A 14396-nucleotide genomic window follows, 5' to 3' on the forward strand; every position below is an offset into this window, starting at 1 on the left:
CAGCCTCCTCCAATTCCTCTCATCTGTCCCCTCTCCTTCAGGACACTGGATCCCTTTAGTTACCACCCAGGGCAAGCTTTGGGCAAATCCCAGGTTAAGAGGTCCCTGCTCCTCCTGTCCTCAAATCCACCCTGCTCCCAGCTCTGCCAGGCCACCTTCTGGTCATGTCCAATGCAAGCATTTCAGGCTCTGGAACCAGGGGCAGGGCTGGAGGAGGAAGACCCTTTCTCCGGTGGTGGCGTCCAGCTGGGAAAGTGGAGCCCCCTCTCCTCTGACTCCTGGCCCCTTCCTCCACAGGCACCTTAACCTGCTGCTGCTGCCTCTCCTGGGACCCCTGGAGGTTCATCTTCAGGGTGGCCACGGGGTAGACTGCCTCCTGCAAGATCAAGGAACAGTCAGTGAGACCATATTCCCCTCCAACATGTCTCCCCAGGAGAAAACTTGGACCCTGGACAGCTGGCTCAAGTCACGTGATGCCTATGCTGTCCCCACCTCCAGTTTGCATTAATTGATTAGATCAACTCCAGCTGCACACTCATTCCTGCGTGACCTTGGCCCTGCTCAGGCCTCCCTGAGCCTCTTTTTACATCTGGAAAGTGTGAGAATTCCCTGTGCCTTCCAGGAGCTCCTGAGGACTCAGTGTCATCTGGCTGTCACCACTGCTCTCTCCCCACCCCTGCAGGCAAAGCTGGCACCAAGCTCCACGCACTCATCTCCTCACTTGAGTCTCATCACCCGTTGCGAGGACTGAGAACAGATTCATCTCCCTCCACTTCCCAGATGAGGAGACAGAGGCCCACAGAGGAGCAGGGACATGCTCAGGGGCCCAGAGAGGAGAGGCTGCGCCCACTCCCAGCTAGAGGCCCTGCCCTCTGCCGTCACCTGACCCACAGCCCACCACTGACCACGATTCGGTCCTCTGGGATCTTTGTGTGTGTCCAAGCCCCCAACACGGTGGAGCCATGGAGGGAGAGGATGGGAGATTTGAGGGCCTGGCCAAAAGCTCCTGCCTGACACAGCCCCAGGGAGTCTCTCCCCGAGGCTGGGCCCAGACTCAAATACTTTTTTATATGGTCCTGTGATTTGGTCAGTATTTGGGAAGATGTCTCCAGATGAAGAAAAGGCCATGAGAGCGTCATCTGTGACATACGGGGGACAAGACCTGTAAATAATGTCTCGGGTGATTTCCTGACTCTCTGGCTATAATTGGGGCCAGGGATTGTATCTGCTTTCTTCACTGAGTTATGCTAAGTGTCTCAGGAAGTGCCTGCATGTAGCAGGTGTTTCATAGATTATTGAATAAATAAAATCTAACCATAACTATCCCAGATATCTGAGTGGGCCTAGATCCCCTCTGCCCTCAGAGATCACTAATCTGGCCACACCAAGGACCAGGTCCAGGACCAGCTAGATGGCATCTCCAATTCCTTGACCGGTTGCTTCCCGTGTGCTTTTCCAAACTCAGAGTGACCACAGGCCAGTGAGGAGGGGGCAGAGGGCTTTTCATGGGGGAAAATAAAAATGAACAACCACAGCAGGTCCAGCAGTCTGTTCTGTAGGTCTGGGCACCAGGTAAGCACCTGCCATGGCTGTTTCCATTAGTCCCACCAAAAACTATACAAGGTTTATTTTCTATCACCCACTTTTCAGAGAAGCAAACTTAGGCTCAGAGACATGTGAGAATATTCCAAACATACACAAACTAGAGGTGAGCAGAGTCACTTCATGCCTAGGAGGGGGCCAGTGTTCACCTAGTAAATAGCTGGTCCTGGACATGTTGGGTAGTGTTAGAGGCTGGTACCATGAAGTCTGCCAGTTTCTCCATTGTGCCTGCTCTGAGGGCCCTCAAGGTGCAGGCCTCATCCAGACACAGTCTGGTGTCATCTTCATGGTAAGTGGGACAAGGAGGGACATAATGTCAGGGGCAGCACCATAAACCACCAGGAGGATTGAGGCCTGGGGCTCACCCGGGAACTCCCAGCCTCTCAGGGTCACGTGCAGAAAAAAGAGAAGTGTCCACAATGAAAAAGATTCTGGGCTTGGAAAGTATAATCTGAGTTTAGGGGTGGAGGTGGATTATACAATTATTCCCTTCATGGCGTTTTTTTATTTGTTTGTTTTTTTAATCCTCACCAGAGGACATTTTTGCATTTATCTTCAGAAAGAGCAGGAGGGAGAGAGGGAGAGAAACATTAACGTGAGAGAGACACATCGAGTGATTGCCACCCACAGGACTCCAACCAGGGCCAGGGACAAACTGCAACCGAGGTTCATGCCCTCAACGGAAACCGAACCCAGGACTCTCTGGTCCATGGGCCGAGGTTCTAACCGCTGAGCCAAACTGGCCAGGTCCCTTCAAGGCTTTTTGACAGATGAGGAACAACAGGCCTTCCTGTATTCATAGACTGTGTTAAGAGCATTGACTCAGTGAGTCCTCATTATAGAGATGAGAAAACAGAGCCTTGGTGATGTCAAACAGCTATTCAAGGTCCTGCAGGTGAGAACTGAAAACTGTCAAATGTAGGAGTGCACGACATTCCCTCTAAGCTCCTGAGGCTTGATCTGCTATTGACATGGAGGGAAAGGTTCTGGGGAACATCGTCCTTCCCAGTTTGAAGACGGTTTACAGAGGAGACACACTCTATGAGAACTCTCTTGATTTCAATAAAGATACTGATTGTTCTTTCTTTTACATTAATAGGGATTTCAAAAACGTCACCATAGCCCTGGCCAGTGTGGCTCGGCGGTTAGAGCGTCGGCCTGCGGTCCAGAGAGACCTGGGTTTGGTTCCCGCTAAGGGCATGTACCTTGGTTGCAGTTTGTCCCCGGCCCTGTTTGGGTTGTGCGGGTGGCAGCCACTCGATGTGTCCCTTTCACGTCGATGTTTCTCTCTCTCTCTCTCTTCCTCTCTCTCCCTTCCACTCTATCTGAACAAAAAATGGAAAACAAAAACAAACCTCACCATGGAGATCTCCAGAACAAATGCCTGGAGATTTCAGGCAGGCAAATAGCCAATCACAGGGGAAAGATCTGAGCAGATGACTCAGGAAGGAGGAAATCCATGTGGCCAATCAATAGCTGGCAGGTGACTCAAAGTATCACCGGAGCAACTGCAAATCCAGTACTACTGTGAGAGCATTGGACAGTGTGACACAAGGTTGATAAATACTTAAAAGAATGATAAGTCCCTGGCCATGCCGGATGCAAGCAGCAGCCACCATCAGACTGCAGGTGACAATGTCACTGCTGCAGCCTGGGCAGTTTGGAATCTGGCTGCAGCTATGAAATAGGAAACGATTTCCTATGCATGTCCTTTCACCAGAACCCCATTCCTGGGTGACTCTTTGCAGCCAAGGACTAGCATACATTAAGGTCTGAATTATGTTCCCCAAATCCACATGTTGATGTCTAAACACTCATTACCTCAGAATGTGCCTGTATTTGAATTGATGATCTTTAAGGAAATAATTATAAAGTTAAGCGAGTTCATTGGGGTGGATCCTAATCCAATAGGACTGGTGTCCCTACAAGAAGAGGTGAGGTCACTGAAGAACACAGAGGAAACACGTGTGAACACAGAAGTATAAGACAGTCATCTACAAGCCAAGGAGAGGGCCTCAAGAGGAACAACCCTGCCAACACCCAGATTGCACACTTCTAGTCTCCAGAATTGTGAGAAAATGAACGTGTGTTGTTTATGCCACCCTATACCGCACTGTGTTGTGGCCGACTGAGCAAATAATTTCATCTATTAAGACACACTTAAAGTGTTCCTGACAGAATAGCTGGCATGACAATTGAATTCAAGGTCCAGGTCCAATAGTGTTGAAAGACTGCATTGCTGTGGCAAAGGGCTCTTATGGGACATCATGAAAACAGGTGAGTCCCCAGCTCCTGACCTGGGAGGTACTGGTGATATGTTCTGTGACTTGACAAGTTGCACAGAAACCTGAAGAATAACTTAATCTCATGCCCCTTTCTATGTATAAACCATCCTATCAAGTGTGATGTGTGTAAAGCGTGGAGAAGATCTGGAGGGATGGTAGAGCTGAATGCTACACAGGATACTTGTGGCAAATAGTTCAAAACAGCAGCAAAAGACCAGATGCTCATGGCCTAGTGTGAAGTCAAACCACACACAGTTTTCGCTAATATCCCTGCAAACACTCTAGAACTGACTTTCCATTCTCCCACTAGCTGGTGGGGTGGGGAAATGGAGGTCCAGATTCCTTTTGGAGTGGGACAGTGGGACACGCAAGTGGGAAAACTGTAGCAGGACCCTGGGTTCTGGGCCTGCCCAGGCCATCTCAAGGTCTTGGGGGTACAAAATGACCTGTACCCTCTCTTACCTCAGACCAGCTCTGGCTGTTGGTGGCCAGGTGTGCCTGCCCCTTCCCAGGAGATGGAGAAGTTGTACCTGTCCACCTGTTCCTCCATTATCTTCTCAATGGAGCTAGGTAAAGACAGTGCCCAGTATCCAGGCCAAAATACATCATGGGCCTGCCTGTGCATCACCACTGGGGGAAACCCCACCACAGATTCGGCTCCCAGATCAGGCACAAAGGGGCAGCCAGGGAGGGAACAAAATGACACCTGGAGGGCCCAGAATTACAAGTGAGTACATGAGCTTGGTCCCCAGCACTCACCTTCTCATCTTGCCAGCCATGACCTGGGATTCACACTTGACAGACCAACCAGGATTCCAGCACCTAACAATTTGCTCCTGTTCTGGAAGGGTCCCCTCCCCGCTGCTTTTTCCTCACTGAAACACACACAGAATAAGGGACAAGGGGTGTGTAGCTGCTCATGTGGGATTATAGTTGTGATCTGACCTGGACCAGCCTGCCCTGGGCTACCCTATCACCTGAGGGTTCACCTGCCGAATGATCAGAGATGTTGGAGGGGAGGCCTGAGTCAATGTCTACAGTGAGGGAAACAGCTTTCCTTATCAGCTTTCTAGAATCCACAGCCTCAGAAAGTTGGGGGAAAACTGGAGAATGTCCTTCTCTCTCAGTCTCCAGTCAAGTGAGCTGGATAGGAGCCTGTCTCTAGAATGTGGGTGCCTGATTACCAGAGTTCTAACTTCAGTTTTGTCCTGTCACCAAGGATGTGAAGTAACTTCTTCAAGGTTCCATTACCTGGGCCCCTTTCTTCAATGAGACCCACTCAAAGTCCCCGCTGGGCTGGTGACTACTCATTCTCCTTGCCCATGTCATCTCTATAACTGTACACAGATGTCCAACACAGCCCCCCACCCACCCACCCAGCTCCCTGGAATGTAGCCAGGGTTCCAGCTTTGAGCAGACAGAGCAGAGTTCAGGTCTCTTTTGGGCTGGTGGCATGTGTCTGATGGAAAAAATTCAGAGATGAAAGAATTACAAGAAGAGTGAGATGCCCTGGCCGGTTTGGCTCAATGGTTAGAGTGTCGGCCTGCAGACTGAAAGGTTGCAGGTTGGATTCCGGCCAAGGGCACATACCTGGATTACAGGTTCAATCCCTAGTCTTAGTCATGGTCATGCAGGAGGCAACCAATCGATATGTCTTTCTCACATGGATGTTTATCTCTCTCTTTTTCTCCATCTCTCCCTTCCCCTCTAATCTAAAAAAAATCAATGGAAAAATATCCTCGGATGAGAATTAACAAAAAAGAAAGGAAGGAAGGAGGGGGGCGGGGACTGTTTTATAAATACGTGGATGAAAAGGGGCCACGTGATAATCTGAAAAGCTTAGGGAAGGCCTGCTGGCAGCCTTGCAAACTCAAATACATAAAGTAACCACAAAGGATGGCCTAAAATTAAAACTTTTTAATTAAAAGCAATTTATGGCAAGTAGTCATGTCCTAGGCCGACATCTTCCCAGATGAAGGTCAATCTTTATGTTAATTAAGCCTGTCTATTGTCTTTTTGCATCTATAATAACATATCTTTGGAATGTCAAAAAATTTACTTTTTCCAGGCCCCTCAACAACAGGCAGCACTCTGCGGAGACCACAAATCCCCTCATTGTTATAGAGTTCATCATTGACTGTTAACTGTCTTGTACCCACCTATGTAAAAGATGTATGTGTCTGTCATTCTATTTTTTTTTTTTTATCCTCACCCAAGGACATTTTTCATTTTTTGTTCAGATAGAGTGGGAGAGAGAGGAAGAGAGAGAGAGAGAGAGAAACATCGATGTGAAAGGGACACATCGAGTGGTTGCCACCCACACGACCAACCAGGGCCGGGGACAAACTGCAACCGAGGTACGTGCCCTTAGTGGGAACCAAACCCAGGTCTCTCTGGACCACAGGCCGACGCTCTAACCGCTGAGCCAAACCGGCCAGGGCTGTCATTCTATTTTTCATCCAGTGCCAGAGGTTTCCCTGCTTTGCTTTCTCCCATCTCCCTAATCTATCATCAATGGTTTTCACGTGCTTCTTCTCTTTTGATTGTAATGTATAAATTAAGATGCAAAACTGCCATTCTCTGGAGCATTATCTCAATCCATTGAAGTGTTGCTTCTCGGTAATTGTAGATAGTTTGGGCTCAAATAAACTCACAAAAATTCTTCACAGGTTTGAATGTTTCTTATGTTGACAAATGCATATGGAATTATAAATAAACCAAAATAACCAAACTGTTCTTGAAAAAGAAAACAAAGTAGTAGGACTAACATTGCTTGATTGAAAACATTGTACAAACCAAAGGGAATCAAGATAACCTGGTACTGACACAAGGATAGACATACAGATCTATGGAGGAATAGATTACAATTTGAGAAATAAACCCCTATACCTATGGCCAACTGATATTTGAAAATGGTACCCTAAATGGGAAAAGAGTATTCTTTTCCCATAAATTGGTGTCAGGCCAACTAGATAATCATAAGCAAAAGAAAACAATTTGTACTATTACATCATACCACATACTATAATTTACCAAATGGATCAAAAACCTAAATAAAGATAAGTCTGGCCAGTGTGGCTCAGCGGTTGAGCGTCAGTCCATGCACCAAGAGGTCACCAGTTTGATTCCTGGTCAGGACACAAGCTCAGGTTGTGGGCCCGATCCCCAGTGGGGGGCATGCAGGAGGCGGCCAATCAATGTTCTCTCTCATTGGTGTTTCTATCTCTTGCTCCCTCTCACTTTCTCTCTCTCTAAACTCAATAAATGGAAAAAAAATTTTTTTAAAAAAGACCTAAAGATAAGATGAAACTGCAACAGACTTAGATAGAACACAGGAAAAAAAAAAAATTCCTGACCTTGGTTTTGGCAAAGTATTGTTAGATATTACACAAACAAATAATGGAGGAAAAATAAATATTTTAGACTTTATTAAATTATTGACTTCTTTGCTTCAAGGAACACCATTCACAAAGTAAAAACACCCTTGTATAAAATTGCTGAGAAAATAAAGTTATGTTGCCAGTTTGAAAACAACATGGTAGTTCATCAAAGAATTGAAAACAAGAACTCAAACAAATATATCTACTTGTGTTCATATTAGCATTATACACAATGGCCAAAAGGTGGAAGTAACCCAAGTGTTCATCAACAGATGAATGGATTCAAAAAATTTGACACAGGGCCCTGCCCAGGCAGCTTAGTTGGTTGGAGCATCATTCCTATATGCCAAGGTTGTGGGTTTGATCCCCCAACAAAGCACATACAAGGATCAACCAATGAATGCATAAATAAGTGGAATAACAAATCTCTCTCTTTCCTCTTTCCTCTCTCTCTAAAATCAATAAAAATAAAAAATTTGGCATATCTGTACAACAGAATATCACTTGACTTAAAAAATCTTGACACATGCTACAACACGGAAGAACTTTAAGAACATTATGCTAAGTGAAACCAGACTGTCAAAAAAGGCCATAAACTGCATGGTTTTATTTATATGAGGATCTAGAGTTGCCAAATTCAGAGGCAAAAAGTAGAATGGTTGTTGTCAGGAGCTTTGGTGAGGGGAGAATGAAGATTTGTGTCTAATGGGGTAGAGTTTCACTTTTGCAAGATGAAAGTAGTCCTGGAGATTGGTTTTACAACGGCACTGTCCTTCTCCCTACAGAATGACACACTTAAAAATGTTGAAAATGTATATTTTATGGTGTGTGCATATTACCATAATCACAACTAAATTATTTTAAAACTTATCTTTATTGTTGAATGTATTATAGATGTTCCTCCTTTTCCCCGTATTGACCCCATCTTCCCCACTCCCACCCCACTTCTATCTTTCCCCACACTATTATTTGTGTCCATTGGTTATGTATATATGCATATAAGTTCTTTGGTTTATTTCTTCCCATCCCCATTCCCCCCTTCCTTTTGAAGTTTGTCAGTCTTACAACCAACCAATGTGTCCTTTTTTTTTTTTTTTTTTTTTTTTTAATCCTCACCCTTGGACATTTTTTTTGCATTTGCTTTAGGTAGAGTGGAAAGGAGAGAGAGACATTGATGTGAGAGAAACACATCGAGTGGTTGTCACCCACACGACCCCAACTGGGGCCAGGGACAAACTGCAACCAAGGTATGTGCCTTTACTGGGAACCAAACCCGGGACTCTCTGGTCTGCGGGCCAACGCTCTAACTGCTGAGCCAAACCAGCAGGGATCAATGTGTCGTTCTTAATCCCTTCACCTTTTTCACCCATTCCCCCAACCCCCCTCCCATCTGGCAACCAACAAAATGTTCTCTGTATCTATGAGAATGTTTTTGTTTTGTTTGTTCATTTTGTTGGTAGATTCATTTGTCAATAGACACGTATTTATTGCCATTTTATTGTTCATATTTTTTATGTTAATTTTCTTCAAGAAGACCCTCCAACATTTCATATAATACTGGTTTGGTGATGAAGAACTCCTTTAACTTTTTCTTGTCTGGGAAACTCTATATGGCCACTGATTCTAAATGATAGTTTTGCAGGATAGAGTAATCTTGGTTGTGGGTTCTTCCTTTCTATCACTTTGAATATATCTTGCCACTCCCTTCTGGCCTGCAAAGTTTCTTTTGAAAAATCGACTGACAGTCTTATGGGAACTCCCTTGTAGGTAACGAACTGCTTTTCTCTTGCTGCTTTTAAGATTCTCTCTTTACAGCATATGATCTTACTTATTTGTGGAATATAATGAATATAACAGTCTGAGGAATGGAGTAGTCCCAGAGATGTGGAAGTGGGGTACAGACCGACAATCCCTAGAAGAGGGGGTGGTGGGGAAGATATAAACCACAGAACTTATATGCATGTATGCATGAACAATGGACATGGACAACAAAGCTGGGGTCAGGGTGGGGAGGGAGAGGGAGGAGGGAATCTGCGGGGGGGGGGAGGAGAAACATCTGTAACAAAAATAAATTAATTAATTAAAAAAATAAAAGTAAAAATATTCTCTCTTTGTCTTGAACCTTTTGAATTTTGATTATGATGTGTTTTGGTGTGAGCCTCCTGGGGTTCATCTTGTTTGGGACTCTGTGCTTCCTGTACTTGTAAGTCTGGTTCCTTCACCAAGTCAGGGAAGTTTCCTGTCATTATTTTTTCAAATAGATTTTTAATTTCTTGCTCTCTCTCTTCTTTTTTTTGGCACCCCCATGATGCAAATGTTGGTACTCTTGAAGTTGTCCCAGAGGCTCCTTACACTATCCTTATTTTTTGGATTCTTTTTTCTGTTTTCTGTTCTGATTGGGTGTTTTTTGCTTCCTTATATTCCAAATCGATGGCTTGCTTCTTGGCTTTACCTACTCTACTATTGAATCTGTGTAAATTATTCTTTATTTCAGTTATTGCCCCCTTCATTTATGACTGGTTCTTTTTTATGCTCTTGAGGCCCTCACTTGAGCATCCTTATAAGCAGTGTTTTGAACTCTGCATCTGTTAGATTGCTTATCTCCATTTCGGTTGGTTCTTTTCCTAGAGTATTGTTCTGTTCTTTCATTTGGGACATGTTTCTTTGTCTCCTCATTTTGGCTGCCTCCCTGTGTTTGTTTCTATGTATTAGGTAGAGTTGCTATGTCTCCTGGGCTTCCTAGGGTGGCCTGTTATAGTAGGTTTGCTGTAGGGTCCAGTGGAACAGCCTCTCTGATCACCCCAGCTGTGCCCTCAAGGTGCACCCCTTGTATAGACTGTCCACCCTTCTGTTGTAATGAGTCTTGATTGATGTTGGTACATCAATGGGAGGGATTTACTCAGGCTTATCAGCTGCAAGGACTGTCTGTGCCCACTGACCACTGACCTCTGACTACCTTGGAGAACCAGCTGTGTAGGGGCTCACCACACAGAGCAAGAGTTACTTCAGCAGGGCTCTGGTACCCACTGACTCCATTCATTGAGGGTGTCACTTGTGTAGGTGGTTGGGTGGTGGTGCTTTGTCATGGTCTGAAGCTGTCCACTGGGTCTGCTGGCTCTGGGGCAAGATAACTCTGCCTGTGTTCTGCCCAGGGCCACCAAGCATATGCTACAAAGTGACCTGAAGATGACTACTTCTTGTGCTGGGCTTGGAGGTGCCCAGGCAAAGCCAAGTTGTGAACCAAGTATGACTGCTCTTAGTGCCGGGCCTGGGGACACTTAGTGAGAGGTATGGGGCTCACTGAGGCCAGATGCTGCTTTTTTGAGAGAATTTAGGAAAATATAGAACAGGAGTAAAGACAGGCCATCCCTATGGTAGAGCCACTGGGAACAGCTTCAGTGGGCTTGAAATTTGGTTGGGGGAGGGCCTCAGGGAATCACCAGGGGGCGGGGGCGGCAAACAGGGAGAGCCAGGTTGCTGGAGTCCCAGATATGGCGGCTGTCTGCTGGCCCCATGAGGGAAGAGCTCACTAAAGGAACAAAGGCCTCTGCCAGCATATGTGTCCAGGATAAAGTTACTTCTTCATCCCTCGCAAGGATGCCAAACAACTCAGTTCTTCCCTGTATGTTTCCAGTGCCTTTCAAGCTGCCCCCCATGCTGGTGCCTGGAGGGTGGGACTCCAAGTAGGCCCATGCGTGGGCCCTTTAAGAGGAACTGCCTGAGGCTCCAGCAGCCTCAGCCTCCCTCAGCCTCAGTTTCTGCTGGTTTTTACAGCCAGATTATGGGGACTTCTCTTCCTGGCACTGGAACCCTGAGCTGGGTGCCTGGTGTGGGGCAGGAACCTCTTGCTTCTCAGGGAGGATCTTCATAGCTAAGGTAGCCCTCGTGATCTTTATTTGCCTCACCTGGGTGTGGGACCAGCCTGTCTGCCCCTCCACTCCTCCTACCAATCTCGATGTGGCTTCTTCTTTACTTCTGTAGTTGTAAGACCTCCATTCAGCTGGATTTCAGGCAGTTCTGAATGATGGCTGTTCTGTAGTTTAGTTGTGATTTTGATGTGGTTGTTCACAAGTAAATTTTTAAAACAAGAGAGTGAAAACACAATCCACAGAATGGAAAAATTTTGCAAGTATATCTGATAAGAAACTTGATCAAAAATATCTAAAGACCTTTTGTAATTTAATTATAGAAAGTCAAAAAACTCAATTTTAAAATGGCAAAGGATTAAATACATCTCTTTTCAAGGAAGACAAATGGTCAAGAGCACATGAAAAATGCTTGACATCATTACTCACCCACAAAATGCTAAAGTGAAATGAAGTTAAAACTCCAGTGAGGTACCACTTCACAACCAGGATAGCTAGAATCAAAAACTCAGATAGCAACAAATGTTGTCAAGAACATGTGGAGATAGTTGAACCCTCATTCATGGGTGGTGCAATATAAAATGGTGTAGCCACTATGGAAAACCTTCTGGGAAATTCTCAAAAATTAAACCTAGAATTACCATACGATCCATTGATTTCTCTCACAGGTATATGCCCAAGAAAAATGAAAACACATGTTCAAAAAAATACTTGTGCATACTTGTGCAAAAAAATACTTATAGCAACATATTCATAGTAGCCAAAAGGTGGAAACAAACCAAATGTACATTAAGGAATGAATAGGTAAATAACATGTGTTCACTCCATCCAATGAACTATTATTCGGCCATAAATACAAATGAAGTATTGGTACATGCTACAACATGATGACTGAAAAAATTATGCTGTCAAAGAAGTTAATCTCAAAGACTGTAGGTAATAGAATTCCTTTCATATAAAATCCCTAGATAGGGAGATCTATAGAGACAGAAAGTAAACAAGGGGTTGTCTACGGCTAGGGATTAGAGAAGAAGATGGGAAAATTGAGAGTTATAACTAAAGAGTAGAGGGATTTCTTCTTGAGGTGACAAAAATGTTCAGAAATGAACTGTGATGATGATTGCACATATATGTGTACATACTGAAAATCATCAAATTGTACACTTTAATGAGTTATGGTTCATAGTGTGTGGATTACATCTCAATCAAAGTTGTTCATATAAATAAATGAATGCATTAAGAGTTTTTTAATCCAGTCTCTCAGGCATATTATTTTCCAGGTTAATTAACACATCTATCACTTCACATATTTACTGTTTTGTTTTGTTTTGTATGGGATGAGTACTCTGAATTCTCTGTTTTAGCAAATTTCAATTATACTATCAAAATATGTATATCAACTCACATTATAATCTTCAAATATAGACTATTTTACTAGTCAGTTATACTACAATTAAGCTGGGGGAAGAAGAGTTTCAAGGTGCATCCCACATTTGCATAACCATTTATTGTTTTTCTTATATTATTAAAAATAGGAATCAATTATCTTAAGGATATCACAGTCATTTGCATTTCAAATCTAGAGACACAGGCAAAAACTGATCTAAATCAATTTCCTTCCTGTGTAAAATGTACACCTGAGAATGTAATGAACACATCTCATACTCTGTGGTTAGACCGAGAAGTCTTTGCACCCAGGCTGGGGCTTCTGGGTTCCAAGTGCCCACCAGAGCCAAGAGCTTTTTCTTAAGGACAGATGAGTTGGGGTGAGACAGGGATGGGTGGAAGGTTCCAGGCTTGCAAGGATCAAAGACTAACATGAAGCCAGACTCTTCTACAAATGGTGAAGTCACATTAAGTGACTGTTTCTAAACAAGGGTGGACTCACAGCCTTACCGCCAAGCCCTTGACCCTTATAAAATATAATGACCTTCTTGTCTGATGAGGCCTGGCCTGGGCCACTCTCTTGTCTGTACTTATTTTCTCCATCTAGAAACTAAATCAGGGGTCCCTGTACACACCTGTGCCCCTTCCCTTCACAAAGAGCTGGGGAGAAACAATTCAAGCAGCTCAGGAATAGAAAAAAAAATCTGTTTATACGAGGTTGGGTACTGCACACAAGTGAAAGCGGTTTCCGAGGAGGCAGGGTCCTGCTGCAAGGTGTCACTCAGGCACGAGGGGGAGCGGCCTTGGGAGCTGTCCAATCAGGGGCACCGCTGAGGCAGGTGGGTGGAGTTATATTCTGCATGGGCGTGGACGGTTCAACTCCCAGCAGGGTTCAGGGCTGGTGTCGCCTCGGTTGGAAGTCCCTGGTGGTTCTGTCACATCCTCTGTCGCGTTTTGATCTATAGTGGTCGTGGGGTCGCAGGAAGAACTCGGGGAGACCCAGGAAACCTCGAAATGGTGAGCGTGCTACTCTGAGGCGGGCAGACCAGAGGACGGGCTGGTTGGAACCTGCCATGGCGGGGCCCGGCCTCCCCGCGGTCCTGTCCGGAGTCCGCCTCTCGCTGTGGCGCCACTGGGACTTCGATCCCCTTAGGCTCGCAGCGAGGGTGCTGGGCTGGCAGCCGGACCCCGGGCGTCCCGTCCCGTCATGTCCCTGCGCAGGGCGGCTCCGGAGCCCCACTGGGCAGCTCTGCGCCCGCGCCCCGCGTCTCAGACCCCAGATGGTGTCTCGGCCTCCGGGGCTCGTGCGTGGGAGCAGCTGTGGTCTGTGGGGTCCCCAGTCCCTTCTGTCTCCCCGGGGGACCCGGTTTCTTCTGAATTGAACAAATGTTTGAGGAGCAGGGTCTGAAATCCATGACCCTACTCCCACCCGCATCTTCCTAGGGGTGGCAATAAGTCCCCCCATTTCCAGTTCCCTCCAGGCATTCCCTAAGCCGGTTTCCCCTCTCCATTCACAGACTTTTATCAACTCTTTGTCTTATGGGGTGCGTTTCAAACAGACCCAACATTTTCATTGTTCATCCTTTCCTCTAGAGCCTTGCAAATGCTCTTTTTAAAACTGGCCCTGGCCAGTTTGCCTCATCGGTTAGAGTGGCTAGCGCACCAGCGAGTCCCGGTCGGTTCCACTAAGGGCACCTGTATGGGTTTCTGTTGGTTCCCAGCCCCCTTGGGGTCGTGGGGGTGGCAGCCAGTTCATGTGTCTCTTTCACATACATGTTTCTCTCTCTCTTCCTCCCGCTTTATCCGAACATAAATGCAAAAGTCCTGGGGTGAAGATTAAATAAAAATTATATTTGTAGATACCGGACAAAGAACCA

Source organism: Molossus molossus, unplaced genomic scaffold (genome assembly GCF_014108415.1).
Source record: "Molossus molossus isolate mMolMol1 unplaced genomic scaffold, mMolMol1.p scaffold_m16_p_4, whole genome shotgun sequence".
Classification (NCBI taxonomy): domain Eukaryota; kingdom Metazoa; phylum Chordata; class Mammalia; order Chiroptera; family Molossidae; genus Molossus; species Molossus molossus.